Below are 14,224 nucleotides of genomic sequence, written 5' to 3'. Positions count from 1 at the left end.
TCCCATTGAAACAAATGGACCAAGTTAGTAAACACCAACTTTGGTTCCATTGCTTTGGTTCCATTGCTTAGGGAAGCTTAGTCAAGGCTAAATTTAGCTGAATCAGAGCCACTGTGTTTATTTTGCATAGGACTTTCTTTTAATAAGCTGCTTTGATATGCTTTATAATATTGTAGAGTGATTATGATGACAAATTTTGTGAATTTTTTTTTTTTACATTCTGAATGCTCTGCTTGAAACCCAGTGGGCATTTTTTTGCGGGGGGGGGGGGAAACAACAGCAATAATTCATCCATAGTATATGTGGCGTTTGTGCCTTCACGTATATCATATCATACATGACACTGTGAACAGGTTCGTCAACTTCAAATGACATTCTGAGATGGTTTGTTTCAACATTCTAAAGTTACTCTCTGATCCAGTATGCAAATCCTAGTCTGAATTAGGGCTGTCAAACTGTTAATGATTTTTACACTTCACTCCTAAAATCATTATGTGAAGGTAAACTCCATTAAACTCAATGGGAGTTCCCTGAACTAAGAGTAATGCATTTCAGATTGGGTTAGTACACGATTAATTGCCTGGCTTTTAACCCTAAACTGATTAGAGTAAATGTTACAGGCCTGAATCCAAAGCACTGCTTTCGACTGAGCTTAGGTGTGCCCCATGGAGTTTTGTTTTGTTTCAGCTTTGAACGAGATCCCTTATGCCATATAAGAAACTGCTTTTTAAAATCTTCTTAATTTCAAAAGTGGTTTGGGTCAGGGGGCTGAAGAATAAGCCCAAAGTCTCCTTACAAATAGGTAACTAGCTGTGCTCTGCCTTGGATTTCACCCATATTTTAACATAGATGATATCGTATAAATTTCTTGAATAAAGATAAAAGTCCACTGGCTTAAGAACACAGACAATTTATTGTTATTCAAATTTAAAATATTTTGTATGCACCCAGAGAGATGTAGATATTATTTATAATTATTAGTTATAATAAAGTGTTATAAAAACAGTTCTGATTAAAGTATCTTTAAAAGATCACAGGTTTAATCAGTGGAAAGCAAAAGACCCTCTACAACAATAAGCAAAGATAGTATGCAAAATATATAAAGCAAAAAAGAATATAATGAAACATTAATTTACACGATCAACATTATCAGTATTGCTTCTGATCTTATTGGTAGCTACAATAAACCTTGCAACTGAAGGATATGTTTCTAACCAGCAATTTGGGATTAGTTTCTAATTAGCAATTTCAACTGGGAGGCTTAATCTCAATTTCTTATTGTAGAATACCCTGGACACAAAAATATCCATCTTTGCCTCAAAATCTGAAGACAAATCCATTAGTCCCTGCATATAGCTTTTGAATTTCCCAAGGACATTATTTGGATAGAATCATGGAAAACTTTGTTTGAACATTTAGATGCGTTTTTCCAATAGACCTACTCTATGTCCTGGACTTTATAGAAATATTTTAATGCCTTAGATCATTAATCTGGGGAATACTTTATAATTTCACATTGTATTATGCTGGTGTAGCTCTCATAATTCAAACATTCTAACTTGCTTATTTTTTTGTATACTGAGCTAAAAAGAAGAAAAAATTGAAAACTTCACTATAATAAAATCTGTTCCTGGGTAAGATTTGCTCAGGGTAAGATTAATTTTTGATGGTGTACAGACCTAATGTTATTGTGTTGCTTCAACACTGACTTGAAACAAGATCCACAGATTTTAAAAATCTGATGACATAATAATTGTGTTAAAACTGATGCAGTGAGTTCAACAATATACAAAAACTGACTGGTGAAACAAAGCAAAATATTCAGATACTGCAGAAGCACACATAAAAACTGCTTATATGTCACCTTTTTCATAACAGCATGTTGAAAAAGAGAGGACTGCATGAGTGAAATAAAATTACAAAGAGAAATACATTGCTAAATATATATCATTTTGAACAGCTTTTTTTTTAAACACAGTACAATGAACAGTTCCTTAGATGACTTAAACTGAAAACAATTAGACTTTAGAAAAAGAACTGTTATAAAAACAGGCCTCCATATTTAGTAGTGACTTTTCCAATTTTTTTCCTTCTGTGCTCAGACTTCTGTAAAAAAAGTCTGAGAATTCCAAGTCCAGAATGTGGGAATTTTTAATTTTGCAAATCTGTCTTCCTTGGTACCCTGTTGTGCTGTGTTCTGTCACTTAACCCACAAAATCATAATGCATTTTTGTTAATAAACGACAATCACATTTTAATATGTTACTCTGCAATCTCTCTCCAGCAACCTGAATATATAATAGCAGTCAAGTTACCAATTGCTTTTTTTTTTTGGTACATTGTCTTATGTATATTTGTAATTTGATTTCCATACAAAATTATAACTATCCCTTGTTAATATTCTTTTAATAATTCTGGATCTCTTTCCCCAGTAATAATGATAGCTGAAACATGCACACATTGCATTTCACCTAAAACATAATATTTAAAATTAACCATTAGTAAATAAACAGCAGCTGCCATTTTGCTTGTCAGTTGACACATGCTGCTATCATTTTCACTTGCCAACTATTGATAACAGGTTGTGGCCTTTTAGCAGACTGGTTGTCTTGCTGGGAAGTGGCTGGAATGTGACAGGTTCCACCACAATACTGGAGAGAATATTTCATAAGTATCAAGGCGTTAAGCTAACAGAATTACCTCAGATAGATTGGAAATTGTATTTTTCTATCACACATGTACACACATAATATGCATTTTATGTGCATGTGCTGCATCTTGAATTTATGATGGAAACTGGTGAGAGGTTTACTCCATTGAAAAGTAACAATTAATACTGTCAGTGTTTGCCCTTTAAAAACGGTGTTTTCTAGTTAAACTATACCAATAATACTGATACTAAAAAACACCTATTTATCATGTATGGAAAAATATAAATGTATTGTGAATATCACTTCATTAAGCACAGATGAATCCTCTGTCAGCAATTGTTGGAGAGGTTCATTGAGAAGTTGTATTTTTATTTGCTACCTTTTTTTCCTGAAAGACTGAAGGAGACCCAAACTTCATCAACATTTTTCTAGACAAGGCCCAACAAATCTTAATGCACTATGAACACTATGACTGTTTTGCCAAGTCCTTTGAACTCAGAAGAGAACAGATGCTTCAGCCCAGACATATAACAAAATCTTTTCTTGTTGTTCCAATCACCCATGAAAGATCTGTGGGTTTCAAAGCTCACAACATTTTTAACTAGTGGGCCCACTAAACAATATGGTTTCACTTCCTCTGCATCTCTTACAGGTTAACAATGAAGTTTAGTTCCCACATAGTATGGCTAACAGTCTCCAATGTATCAAAGGGAGTGCTGTCAAAAAGGCCTAGTCCTACTCCCCACCATATCAATAAGGAAACACCTCTTAGTTGCAGGATCAGGCCCTTAAATTTCTGTGCAAAAAGCACACAGTACCATGCTTTGCTAACAATAATTTCAAAAGGCAAAGATTGACCATGTGTCTTGAAGCAGTATTTTTGTTTTGATACTGTGTCATCAAAGTGAAAGTCAGAAGGGTAATGACCCTCTGAAGCTCCAGCCCACACATCCGGCCAATTTTATTTTTCACCCTGCCAGAAAAGACTTACAAGAGATTAGAGGGACCATCAGACAGGAAAAAATCAAAACATCGCTAACTTTGCATCTCTCTCTCTAAATACTGTATCTCTATTGTGCACAAATAGAACAAAAATAGTAAACTTTAGGAGAGAGAGAAAAAACAAAGAGAAGGAAGGGTACAGCTATAAAGCAATTTAAATGGAGAGATGCAGAAGCCCTCTAAATTAAAACCTCCTTGTTTTTCTTATATTGTCTTTCATGAGGCCCATTTAAAATGTGGTCAGATCCAATTCTTCAATTTGAGATCCTCTTTATTTAAATAAAAGATCACATTCCTAATAATCCACACTCCTTAAAAATCCACACCCATTTCTTAGGTTTTTGCAAGGAAAGCCTACAGGGCATACAAAGAGGAAAAACTCACAAAAGTAATACTGCACAGTACTGTACAATTTAAGCATTAATCAATTCAACTAAGTGGCACAACACAAGGAGGCATTTTAGCTTATTAACTAGATACAGATGGGCAGGTCTCATTAACTCGAAATCACATTCAAAAATAACTCTGAAAACTGCTCAAAGAAGATGGCAGCAAAGTTAGGAAATCGGAATTAAAACCTTATAAAAGGTGATGTACGTCTCTTTTTAAACAGGGACAGAATATGAAAGGAGAGAAAGAGGAACATGTCTTAAAGATAGTCTATGCAAAACTCTTAGTAATAGTAAAGGGAGTTTAATTTCCCTTTACATTTACTAAGAGTTTTGCATATACTATCTTTAAACTAGACAGAATGCCGAACTGCCTCTCCTGTCTAATAGGAAATTCTTTTCTCTGTCTTTTAATTGTAAAGAAGAATGCATGAAAAATAGGAGACTGTTACATGTCAGTCTCCTAATGACCCCAAAAACAGCAGAACTAAACAAAAACTCAGAACCCACAAACAAAAAAATGGCCTAGAGAATGACCTGCCTTCAGCTTTTTCTTCACAACCTGTATGCAGTATAGAAATATTTCTGTTTACCATCAAACACTGCATTACCGATAACATCATTATTATTGAATAGCTTTGAGAAGCTTTTCCCAAGCTTAGAATGTAAAATCCATTGTCTATCAATAATTTTTCGGTCTTTTTTACTTTTGTACAACTGTAGAAAGGACAAGGTTTTAAAATTTTCAAATGTAATTTGTTTTATTTAACTAGATAAAATATTCCAAATTACTGACTGTGCTTCAATATTTCAGAAAAATATGTCTCATCTGCGAAGACTGGTAAACTATACATTTCATTCTTTCATTGTATGAAATCAAATTTCCTATAAGATAATTATTTGAGAATTCGGGGGAATATCTATACAGCAATAAAAAGGCATGAAGAATGTATTACTTATTTACTAATGATATATTTCACCTTAGTGATCCCTCAGTGTATTCCTCTATGTCAAGGAATTTGGAATATGGATCTACTGCATTTCTTTCTTTGAAGAAGGCCCATATTCTTGGACAATAGAAACAAAAACAGAAAGGGCCCATATTGGTTAATCTTTGCATTCAGCTGGTACACTTTGATTTCTATACTCTTCCCTGGGGAATGATATACTTTGAAAATACTAAACACATTTTTGACAGAAAGCAACAAAATTGACTGTTCCAAATAATAGAAGTTCTACCTTTTTCTTTGTTTGACTTAAACAGTGTCAGGTCAATTCTAAAAAAAGATCCTTTTTAAACATTAATTCCAGGGAGTGAGAAAAGAGAGTGTACAGCTCATTTGTTTTAAATATGGTTAATGTAAAATACATTATTAGTTGTTTTAGTGGGAACTATTAAAATAAGATTACATTTAAAGGTGTTTGAGCCTAACTGTCATAAAGGGATATCAACACTGTAAAGTTACTTCCACAGCAAACAGAGAGTTGAAAATGAGCACAAATGCATTCCAAGATTCACTGAAAAGTCAGAAACAAGACATTTTAATGCTCACTAGTGCCCTGCACTCAAATCTACAGTCCTGAGACTGTATTTTCTAGTAAAGTAGTACACCTCACAGAATAACAAATCAATTTTTATGTCAATTTAAATATAATTTCTGCAAATCTATAGAATCATTGTTAATTAGGTGGCATCCCCAATAATGCTTGCTCCACCTCTCTTGGTTATTTAAAGTATTTCTTGTATTTAGCATTTATTGAAGACAGAAAAAATATGTGGCACATGTCCATGAAGAGAATATCAAGTGAGGCCTGCAAATGGCACCTGGCTTAAACTGCCAGGAGAAAAGCACCCAAAACGAATCCTACTGTTTACACTTTATACACGTCTTAAGTTTGCTGTAAACAAACAGATAAACCAGACTTGTAATGCATTTAAATTGCATATGATGTCTGTATTCATCAGTACAATTTAAATAGGCATTCCTACAAATGTCACAATGCACCAAATAATACAGTGCAACAAATAATAACCAGCACAACACAGTCATCTGACCAGTTTTATTTGCATTCAGAATACAACCCTGAAATAATCCAGACACCCATCAAAAATACTTTCTACATCTAGAAGCGATTCTCAGTTCAGGTTCAAAATATTGATGTTTAAGATGGTCTTCATTTAAGATTTAGTTTTATAGGGAAGCATGTTTAAAGTTGCTATTGTTTTAAGATAATGTTGTGTTACACAGCTGTAATTCCTCACTCCCAGATTGTACCGTCCCCCTTGGAAGGGTATGCAAAGTTATTCTGTCCTCTGATGGGTCATGATGAAGAGCCATACGGTTTGTCCCATAAATAGGAGGCATGTACACATAAGACCAGGCAGGGAAAAAAGGACAACATTTGAGAAGATAACATTAAGTACCCATAAGAGAAAAAACAGACAAACCTCAAAGGAAACAAAGCAACATGCTTGAGTGTTTGTCAAGGTACTAAAATGTGATTTAACATGAGTCCAAGCTGGTAAAATACCTTGTGTTTATATAACAAACAGAAACATGTTTTCCTTAACTCCACTTCTAGTTAGCTTCTTATCAAGGCACAGAATGAGTGATCTACACTTCAGGAAATGCAGCAAGGTCCTTGCAATGCCTCAACCTTGGCCTGTGCACATCAGTGCATAGTTAGCAGAGATGCTTGTAAAAGAACTGAACTATATAGGATATTGTACCCCTGTGTAATATTAATTATTTCTGAAAATAGGTGTTATATAATGTAATCCAGTTTACTATTCAAGGCAAAGATCCTACGCAAGCCTTTAAAACTGTGAACCTGGTTGATGAAAAGCAAAAACAAGATTGTTCTGTTTTGACAATTTTCCTCAACTACTCTTTATTTTTCTTTCCTGCTTATGTAAATAAGGCTCCAATTTTTTTTGCCGGACAATAATATTAATAGTGAAAAGGGATTATTAATATTAATATTAATAATAAAAAGTATTAAATTAATAAAAAAATATTATTAATATTGCCAAAAGAAAGGAAGAAACTCTTCTCAGTTCTTTGGAGCTACACCTCAAAGATGCTCACAGCATATCTACACAACAACTACAACTAAACAGCTACAGAAGCCCCAAGTCTCAGGATCAGGTGCTGTTCATTCATAAATGAACCATTTTAAGCATCCTGGCAATACTTTAACTTGATTCCACTTGCAATGTACAAGCTTCCTTGTGTACAAGCACCAATCTTTTCAAAACTAAATGCTTTTTAGACTTTAAAATACTGTACTTTAGTGTTTTCCTCTCTAACAAATTAATAGATTTGTATCAAGACTGCTGCTTCATTATTGTTCAACTTAATTCATACAGGAAAAAATATGAATAATTTGAAGACGTACTGGAGAAGATATTTAGACAGCTCTATTGCCTGTATATTACATGCCAATGGTTCCTTGGGTAGTCTCACATAGCTCTTGTCTGCAGGTTTGGATCTGTTTTTCATATGGTCAAAGAAGTCATTCACCATGTAAATCTAGGACTACTAACCAAATGCAGTTTGTAATTTAGTCTGGTATAAAAGGCCAATTATTAAACACATGCCATGTGGAGTTTGAATTGAGCAAATTAGCCCATACCCTTTTGAATATTAGCATCCATGTGGTTTGCACTGTTTCTTGCTCATGAATGAAGTCTCCAACATGGTGATGGTGGAGGGGAATTCCAGCATTGTTATGGGTTGCTGAAACCAAAGCATCTATTTTAACATGTAGAAATAATACCTTTAGAAGGGTAATGAACATAATTATGCTCTATCAAACAGCATTAAGGCCAAGTAATGAACTGGGGGGAAAAAAAACAGGGCTCAGTTCAACAGAATGTTCCCTTGCATGAGCTCTTCTGAAATGAGAATTTGTATAAAAATACAATTTGTAGAGGTGAACTTTCTAGCAGATTGTGCCTTCTGGGCATTATTCTTTATTTCCCCCCCCCCATGTTCTGTAAAATGATTGCAGTGACTGATATTTGCACAGAAACGTCTTTCTTTCCTTTTCTGCTCTTTTCAGCAGTGTTCTTATTTCCACTCTTCCACAATTAAAGTCCAATCATGCAAAAACAAACATTCTTTACTGCCAGGAGTATATGCCCCACTAGAGTAATAAATGTGAGTTATCTGCATACCTTTGCAAGGCCAGTGCGTTTATACCTTGTTCTGGTTGGGTGTGGCTTTGCCTCCGAAGATTATCAAGGGAGGAGAAAATAATGGAAATGGTTTTTGTGAAACGTCACAGAATGAGTAAACTGAAAGTAAAATTTTTTTTAACGCAACCACATTTCAAGATGATCTAGTGCCTTGAAGCAAAGCTCCGTTCTGGAAAAACCGCTGCTGGATTGTATTTAAAACAATTAACGTCACTCAGTAACAAAGAGTTACAGTCTAGTTTCATATTTCAGTTTGCATTCATGGATGGGCATTTTTCATATGCATTCAATAACTGTATCCTAAAGCAGAGAACACCCAGTGGAGCTATTTCTTGGCAAGATAAATGCATGAATACAGGAAAGGCCTCTGTACGGAATACTTAGGGCACTCACATTCACATACACTGTTAACTTTGGTCATGCTAAGTTTAAGATGACGCAGTGATAAAATCGGCATTCAGATAATGCCGTCTTGCCAATTTTCATGGCAACAGATTCTGAATAGAACTATTATTGATGGTTATCATATGACCTCTACAATACACAGATGTCCAGGACAGTACTTTATTCTTGCCACCATGATATTCAATTAGTATGCTTTTTCTAAAGCCTTTCTTTTCATTCCTTGTAAAAGAAAAGTGAGTTTTGATACAAAATATAATTTCAATACCAACAGTATCACTGAATTCATCATTGGTGTGAGGCAGGCATCATAAATATGGATTGAGATCCAAAGAGTTGTTTTGGCTCCTACCAGGGCCTTATTGCTAGTCTATGATTCCCATGACTGCTTTGAAAATTCCCATTGGTTTTAAGAGCAGCTTCCCCAAGTGGTATGGCGAGGAGCCTCCTGTTGGAGGCAAGTCCTCTTGGGCTGTGGAACAAGCTACATGCTTCTTTGGATCCTGGCCTTACAGTGCAATCCTGTGTGTGTCTACTCAAAAATAAGTCCAACTGAGTTTGGTGGGACTTGATACTTGCATGAAGGAGCTCAGCATTACAGAGCAGCAAGTTACCGTCAAGGCAGCTCTGTGTGGTAAACAAGACTAAAAGATGATGCCTTCCTCAAGGTCACCTCTTGAGATCATGGCTGAGTAGTGATCTGGTGTTTTCACTGACTAATACACAGTAGTCACCACACCACAACTCTTCATTTCTTGTGCATGGGAAATACCCACAGCTCGTATTTTTACTTCCTCACTTAAACTTAAAGAAATTCATGGTACAAGTTAGAACTCTTGTCTCTTAGTAAGATAACCCTTTCCAAACCAAGAACCCTTTGTTGCCTGCAAGAAGAAGTTTTAAGTTAACATACAGGGTGTCTCCAAAAAATGTATAAACATTCTGATGAACTCTGAGTGATACATACTTCATTGCAGAAAGCCTGCCACACTCAAACAACCAAGGGAAGCAATTGAAGAAATGTGGACCCATCCCAACACACATGTTGATTGATATCTGCCACTCTTTGTCAACAACATCAGTGGTTTGTAGACACTTTGTAGAATGATGTTTCAGTCATTAATGCATTTTACAATTTGAAAGGTGAGATTCTCACCCAGAATCATTAATTCTTTAGTACTGCCACTGAAGACTGTGAAGCTTCTTTGGAGTAAGTACGGGTTCTGATTTTACTTCTGTATAACAAGAGCTCAAGTCACAGTGCAGACATTTGGATGTCTCATGTCAATGACTAAGGTCTCATTCCTATATACATTTACTTAGTATCAAGTCCCACTGAACTCAGTTGGACTTACTTTTGAGTAGACACACACAGGATTGCGCTGTAAGGCCAGGATCCAAAGAAGCATGGAGCTTGTTCCACAGCCCAAGAGGACTTGCCTCCAACAGGGGACTCCTCTCCATACCACTTGGTGAAGCTGCTTTTGAAAGCAATGGGAATTTCCAAAGCAATCATGGAAATCATAGACTAGCAATAAGGCCCTGGTAGGAGCCAAAACAACTCTTTGGATCTCAATCCATATATATGATGCCTGTCATTTCTAAGGTATTCGAAAGTTAAAGTATTTTAAATTTATATTAATTCTTCACTACAAAGAAAATCAAAAGGCAGATCAAAGACTCCTTAGATAACTGGCATGAATAAAAGTCAGTGGTGGTTCATTCTTCCAAAAGTCTGCAAGTGAGTTGGAGAAATCTCATTAACTATTCATTTCAGAACTCATGCAGAAACAAAGAGAAAATGCAAGGTAAGGTAAGGTGGGTTTCCCTCCCTATAATAAAAGAAGAATTAAAATTTTCTAATTCTTGAAGCAAGTTTAATAATGTTTAGCTGATTAACCAGCTTTCTTTTAACCAGTTAATAAATAGATGGGTCAAATGAAAATGATATGTGTTACCAAAAACTCAGTGTAAGTGCTTTTAGTAACAAATGAAAAACTACCACTCACTGTTTCAATGAAGGATCATTTACAAGACTTCTTTATTCTCTATTCAAAGGAATACACTAGAATCAAAACAACATGAAAAAAACCTCAATTGTCCCCTTAAGTCTTCATACCATTGACTAATCAACTAAAGTTTGCAACTCTTCTAACAGTCAATTATTCACATACTTCCAATATCTAGTGTAGAGGGGGAAAGCGTGTCAATTGAAAGCCCATTTTCAATTATTAAGAATAATTTATAAGTTATAATTCATAATTATATAAATTATAAATTATATAATATATATAAATTATATAATATATAAATTATAAATATATATAATTATAACTTATAATTATATAAGTTATAATTTATAACTTATATAATAATTTATATAAGAATAGTCATCCTTTTTTTTAAAGGGGTGACTGGTTTTATAATGAGCAGGATTAATTGGAATATATTTTGACTTCAGCATATTTTGCATAGATACGTCAGCACAGATATTTTATCTTCAGCACGGTTTTTGGACAATAATATGAGACCTCCTAAGAAAACCTGAACAGGTAAACTAGACTGAAGAGAGAAGAGGGATATACAATGAACCAAAAAATGAAACAGTGAACAATGAAACACACACAAGCACACACACCTTATACTGTTCCATAGCCTCTTTCAATAATTTGCTGCACAACACAGTACACTCATAAAACTACTCAAATTGCAACATGTGAATAGAAACAGAAAGGAGTTGTTGGTTGAATAAAAAAAAAAATTACGTATATCTTCATAGTTAAATTTTCTACATAATTACATTTTCATTCTTATTGCAGGGTTGACTGAAAGAGTGATAGAATGCTACATCTTGACTCAAGTTCTAAATGAAACTAACATTGCATAGGTTGTGGAGGGGATTTCCATGCAATGTTCCACACTGTGTTTGCAGTTTTCCTTCTGTGGGGACAGCCCATTAAAACATGAAAGAGCCTTGAACTTGCTTAACCATTGGATATATACAGTGTCATTTCTTAAGATGCAGGTAAATAGTTACAACAAGGAACTGAAAATAAATAGCAATCAAATAATGTACAACATCCTAACTACAGGAGTTTTCAACAAAGGAATAAACTTCTCAGGGAGACTGTAAAATCTTTAAAGTAAAGACAGGTAGGCCTATTTCCACTAAAGATTATATTGAGGTCTGCATTAGGATTCCATCAATCATGATTCTCTATGGAGATGTTCAAGAGATGTACACCTACAGGTCACTTTTGCTCCAGCAACCTGCTGAAAGTAGCAGTGATTTGTTGGTGTTGCATTTATATTTTTAAAACCACAAATAAGCATGAGTGTAATCAAGGTTGTATGGACAGATTATTCATTGGCCAGTGTAAGGCAGTATCAGTACAAATTGCACGTACTACTATTAATTATTATTTATGCAGCACTATGTGCATAATACTAGACTTTTAAAAACCCTGTTGCACCATGGGAACCATACCAGTGGCACTGTATTGACCAGTTGGTAGATTGCCACTGACTTAGGGCCCAATCCTATCCAACTTTCCAGTGCTGGTGAAGCCGCAATGCTTCCGTGAAGTCAGGGAACAAAAATTTCCTTACCATGAAGAGGTCTTGGTGACTGTCTCCCCTCTGCAGGATGTAACACACACCCCCTTTGGTACGCCTACATCAGTGCTAGAAAGATGAGTAGGATTTGGCCCTCAGATGCAATGTCAGCTCCACCCTGATAGCCAAATTCCATGCATATGGAAATTCCAGTGGGACTTACTCCTAAGTAACCATGAATTTTTTGCAAACCAGCTTGGTTAATATTATGCTTATGCCCCTCTCTTACACACATAGTTGCAAGCATAAATATATAGAAAAGCAAGTCAGACAATATGTGGGCTTTGAACAATAGACAAAGCTGACTTATTTTTGCTTTCATTTTCCAAACAGCTTTCTCTAATAGGTTGTTTCACCAATATTCCTCAATAAACTGTTCATGAAGCTATACAGGTCTACCCAGAAGTAAGTCTAACTGAATTTCATGGGACTTATTTTCAGGAAAGTGTATAGGATTGCTGCCTAAGATCCCAGTCCTAAGACTCCTAAGCCTAAGATCCCAATCCTATGCATGTCTCCTCAGAAGGTAAGTCACAGTCAATGCATCTTCCTCCCAGGTAAGTGTGGATAGGATTGCAGCCTTAGGCCCCATTGAACACAGTGCACTTACTTCTGAGTAGAAATGCATAGGATTGGGCTGTAAGTCAGTTACCTTCATAAAGCTCTAATGTAGCCGACTGAGTAATCCACAAGAAATCACTCACAAAATCCAGGTTTTGAAAGTCAGAGTATCAGCCTGGCTCAACTTCCTTAGGGGTTATCATGTTAGCCTGTACAGCAAGCACAACAAAGAATCTTGTGGCACCTTGAAGATCAATACATTTATTGGAGCATAAGCATGAAATAAAATCCTCAGATGACTACACTGAAGGTTAACAGCCAGTTGCCCACTGACTGAAGCTTCCAACAAGAGACAGAATTAATATTTCCACTGTGAAACTAGATCACAACTTCTTTCCCTGATATACTGTAACATCTTAATTCACCTATCAACCTTGGTGGATGTTTCCAGAATTATATGATGAAACTATCCCAAATCAGTCAGCCATAAAAATTTAGTTAGGGGCTGTGTTTCCTCATAATCTGCATTAATTGTAGCTATTATTCAACCTTGACTTAAACATGAACCTTGAGACTCTGAATTTAACATCACAAGGAATTTCTATTTCTGTTATAGACATAAATACACAAGCACATTTTAAAACTGGTTGCTAAAAGATCACCCAGAATGAGCTTGGGAGAATAATATGAGCCTATGGGCAAAATGAGATCACTTGTAGAGCAAGACTCCTTCAGTAGAAAGGGGAGGGGGAGAGGAGATACATGTAAGAAAATGTTTTTGGTTCATAACCTCCTGTGGCCCAGCTCAAGCAATTTTTCCAGACCTACAAATAGAGGCACATTGTTCTCCATCCTTAAAAATGTGCTCTGCAGAAATCCTGGAATATACTATCAAATAATATCAGTGGCACTTCCACTATTAATATGTACATCTTCAGAGGAGCATTTTGGAAGGTGATCATGAAACGCTTTTCCTGCAGACTGTGAAAATGCCCCAGCATAAGCAAAAGAGAAAGCAATGACAGCTATTTTGAAAGAAACAAACAGGACTGCTTTCAAGCCAGGCTGTAGAAGGGAAAATAAACAGGACTATCTAACCACCTTACAATTTCTCTGCTGCTTTCAGATATTTAAAAACACAGATGGAGGCCTCGTATCTGAATCCATTTGCTCACAGTTTAAGGGAAATGGCAGCAGAATTCCTAGCTAGAGTTGGCTGTTTTGTATACCTTGTCTATAAAATATAACAAGGAGACAGACAGACAGACAGACAGACAGACATAGGAGGTGCCTGGGAACTCACTGAACGTTCAAAGCCCAGCCAAAGAAGGTCCCCATGAAATAAATCAAAGATGGCATTTGGATTCCAAAACACTGAAAAAGGGGTGTGTGTGTGTGTCTCA

The sequence above is a fragment of the Tiliqua scincoides genome, chromosome 5 (genome assembly GCF_035046505.1).
Source record: "Tiliqua scincoides isolate rTilSci1 chromosome 5, rTilSci1.hap2, whole genome shotgun sequence".
NCBI classification, from domain to species: Eukaryota; Metazoa; Chordata; class Lepidosauria; order Squamata; family Scincidae; genus Tiliqua; species Tiliqua scincoides.
This window is presented reverse-complemented; position numbering follows the sequence as displayed.